Source organism: Myotis brandtii, unplaced genomic scaffold (genome assembly GCF_000412655.1).
Source record: "Myotis brandtii unplaced genomic scaffold, ASM41265v1 scaffold138, whole genome shotgun sequence".
Lineage (NCBI taxonomy): Eukaryota > Metazoa > Chordata > Mammalia > Chiroptera > Vespertilionidae > Myotis > Myotis brandtii.
The window spans coordinates 1,571,093-1,574,861 of NW_005354915.1; the positions used below are offsets into that span (position 1 = coordinate 1,571,093).

The 3,769-nt window shown below is 56.4% G+C and overlaps 1 long non-coding RNA gene across 1 annotated transcript in view; it reads right to left on the reverse strand.

Annotated features, from left to right (window-relative positions):
- LOC106725127 overlaps nucleotides 1-2,234 on the reverse strand; it is a 3,880-nt gene extending 1,646 nt beyond the window's left edge. Inside the window, exons 1-2 of the long non-coding RNA XR_001360994.1 lie at nucleotides 1,837-2,234; nucleotides 913-1,099 (exon numbers count right to left, since the gene is read on the reverse strand). This is a non-coding gene — a long non-coding RNA (uncharacterized LOC106725127). The remainder of the gene's footprint in view (nucleotides 1-912; nucleotides 1,100-1,836) is intronic.
- Between the last annotated feature and the right edge of the window lie 1,535 nt (nucleotides 2,235-3,769).

Here is a 3,769-nt window from a genome sequence, read left to right on the forward strand (position 1 = left end):
CTTAAGGCCACTGAACTGTGCCTTTAAAAATAGCTAGGACAGCCCTAGCCGATTTAGCACAGTGGTTAGAGCGGCAGACTGAAGGGCTGCTGGTCCGATTCTGGTCAAGGGCACATAACTGGGTTGCAGGCTCCATCCCTGGCTCCAGTTGGGGCCCATGTGGGAGGCAACCAATGGATGTGTTTCTCTCACGTTGATGTTTCTCTCTATGTCTCCTCCGCCCGCGCCCCCCCGCCCCATCCACTCTCTCTAAAAAAAATCCATGGAAAAAAATATCCTCAGGTAAGGATTAAATTTTTTAAAAAGGCTGACATGGTAAACTTGTGTGAATTACAGCCGGGGCTGGGAGGCTGGGCTGAGGGTGGGGGCTGCAGGGGTGAGGTGAGGCTGTGCCTGGGGTGGGGAAGGTTAGGCAAGGTGCGTGGCTGTGGGAGGTCAGAAGCCAGCCTGGGGCACTGAGGGAGGACCTGGCAGGTGACAGAGAAGCCCAGGCCTCCCACGGGTGTGGGGTTTGGTAACTGGGTGAAGGGTGCCTGCCCTCATTTTGCGGGACTGCAGGGAGGCAGTGAGTGGGCCCCCGGAGCCCCTGGGTCCGCGCTGAGCCAGCACAGTGCGAGCGGGCGCCTGTCTGCATGCACGTCCCACCCCGGGAACCAGGCCCAGTCCACGCACCGCCTGCTGCCCTCTGAGAAGGTCCGGTGTCACCAAGACAGCCTGGGGGTGACCCTGTTAACGCCCACTGAGCAGCCTGGTGTAACAGGTGCCCCGGGGACCTGGGAGCCATCCAGGCAGGTCTGCATGTGAAAGCTCTGAGATGGGAAGGCCTTCTGAGTGTGATGACTCAGAGCTGCGCCCCAACTCCCACGCACACCCCCACCCCGCCTCCGCCCACCCCTTCCCCATCAGGCGCACCTGTGTTCTCCCTTCACACAGCTGGGCGCTGACCTGGTTCTGGACGCAGCCAGTCCCAGGAGGACACATCCCGGGTGACTCCACTTCTCTGCAGGCGAGGAATTCATAGACAGAAAGTAAATGCTGGCCGCTGGGGGCTGGGCCGGCGGGAGGTGACTTAGTGTTTCATGGCGGCAGAGTTTCTGTTCTGCAAGATGAAACAAATTTGCAAATTTGCAATGGCGATGTGTGCACAACCTTGTGAACACACTTAAGGCCACTGAACTGTGCCTTTAAAAATAGCTAGGACAGCCCTAGCCGATTTAGCACAGTGGTTAGAGCGGCAGACTGAAGGGCTGCTGGTCCGATTCTGGTCAAGGGCACATAACTGGGTTGCAGGCTCCATCCCTGGCTCCAGTTGGGGCCCATGTGGGAGGCAACCAATGGATGTGTTTCTCTCACGTTGATGTTTCTCTCTATGTCTCTCCCTCTCCCATCCACTCTCTCTAAAAAAAAATCCATGGAAAAAAATATCATGGAAAAAAATATCATCAGGGATGGATTAAATTTTTTAAAAAGGCTGACATGGTAAACTTGTGTGAATTACAGCCGGGGCTGGGAGGCTGGGCTGAGGGTGGGGGCTGCAGGGGTGAGGTGAGGCTGTGCCTGGGGTGGGGAAGGTTAGGCAAGGTGCGTGGCTGTGGGAGGTCAGAAGCCAGCCTGGGGCACTGAGGGAGGACCTGGCAGGTGACAGAGAAGCCCAGGCCTCCCACGGGTGTGGGGTTTGGTAACTGGGTGAAGGGTGCCTGCCCTCATTTTGCGGGACTGCAGGGAGGCAGTGAGTGGGCCCCCGGAGCCCCTGGGTCCGCGCTGAGCCAGCACAGTGCGAGCGGGCGCCTGTCTGCATGCACGTCCCACCCCGGGAACCAGGCCCAGTCCACGCACCGCCTGCTGCCCTCTGAGAAGGTCCGGAGTCTCGTGGGTGGTTCTGGAAGTCACCGCTTTCGCTTTATTGTGGACTGAGTCGTCACCCCTTGGGGAAACACAGGGTTGGGGTCCTGCAAGCATCAGGATGCCACAGTTCGGTCAACCCGTCACTACAGAGACTTGCGTGTGTTTTCAGTTTAAAGACAGCTTCTTTGGTAGCTATTGATGATTCATTCGCATGGAACGTACAGCCCAGCAGTGTAAGTTGTGCTGAATGAAGCTCATCCAACACGTGTATGTCCCCGTAAGGCACGTTGCAGCCCGTGCACTTGGGAACTGCCCACGGACCTGCACACTGTACTTGGGGGCCACTCCAAACAGCAGAGTCAGCAATTAAAGCACAGACATGTGAGCTCAGGGCCCGCAGACACAGGAAGGAGCGTTAAACACGAGGCAGCTGATGCCGCAGCTGCGGACCTGGTGTTGGAAAAGACACCACGTGACCGGTATCTGAGGTGGGTGAGGGGAACGCTGACCCCACAGCCTGGGGCGATGACGCACAGCCCCGTGCCCAGGCGCTGCCCAGGGGACGTGCTCAGTCCTGGCAGCCACTCCAGGGCTCATTTTGCAGATGCGGACACACAGGCACAGAGCGGGAGGCCTGATTCTAAGCCGGTGTTCTGCGCGGGCGCTGGCTTGGTGGAGAGGGAGGGGCTTCTCCGGCTGGAAACCTGCGGGGGGGCGGGGGGGGGGGGGGCCCCCCAGCCCGGCCTGCTCAGCCACGCTGGGCCTACGCCCCACCTCCCTGCACCTGGAGGCGCTCTGTGCAGCCGGGACACACATCTCTACGGGCAGCTTAGCCACTTCCCTGGGGCAGCCGGACGCGTCTAGGCCCGAAGTTCCTCCACTGCTCCCAACACCTGTCACTCACCCTCTTCACTTAGAAGGGAAACTTTGAAATGGAAACTTGGCGTCACTGTCCTGAAATGAGAATCGCCACCACTTGCCAGGCACTGAGACATGGAAGTATGGTAGCAATCATCTCAGGTAGAAACTGTAGTTTAACTTTAACCCTGCTGTTTGGCTTCTGTACTTATTTGCTTTGTTTAACAATAGAAAAGTTACTTTGATTTTCTGAATTGTATAAATCATCCCATTTGATTAAATACCCTATTGATTGTAATGTAAAATCCCATTTGTTGTGGTCATACTGGTCTTACAAAGCACATTTTCCTTTACCCCAGGACAGCATTATCCCAAGACCCGAGGGTTCCAGATAATGTGTCCCTGTCAACTCAGTGGTCCCAAGACCCGAGGGCTCTAGATAATGATGTTCTGTCAACTCAGTGGTCCAAAGATCCAAAACAATAATTCATCTTTGTAGATAACTAATCGGCTCAATCTCGCTTCTGTAACTGCTTTGTGCAAACCAGGGTCCTCATTCCAAACCCTGGGATGTAATCAATACCTTTGTGATTTTTGCCTATATAAATCTGGTGTTGCGGCCATCTTATCACTTCGAGATTTGGAGTGCATGATGGCTCCCTAGTCCCGGATTGCAATAAATGTGACTCTTTAATTTGGCTTCTTGAGGCGTCCTTCTGTCATTCGCGGGGCACATTACAACAACATCACACACACAGACTGCAGGAAACCAGAGCAAAGCCATCACACGCGGGTCGTGTAGATGCCGGTGCCACCTAAGGCCTGTGAAAAGGGGAACGACCACGTGTCCGGAAGACATTAAAGACCTCAGTGGCCACTGCTGCTTCCTCCCTGATAAGGGATGAAGAGGAACTGCAGGGGGCGCTGTCTCTTTCCAGGACATGCCTGTCATTTGGAGAAGGGAAAGCTCCCCCACCCTCCTTCAGGCGCAGGTCGGCCCCTCCCAGGCCCCGCCCCACAGCCCGTCTGCCCCTCCCAGGCCCCGCCCCACAACCCATCCTGGGCC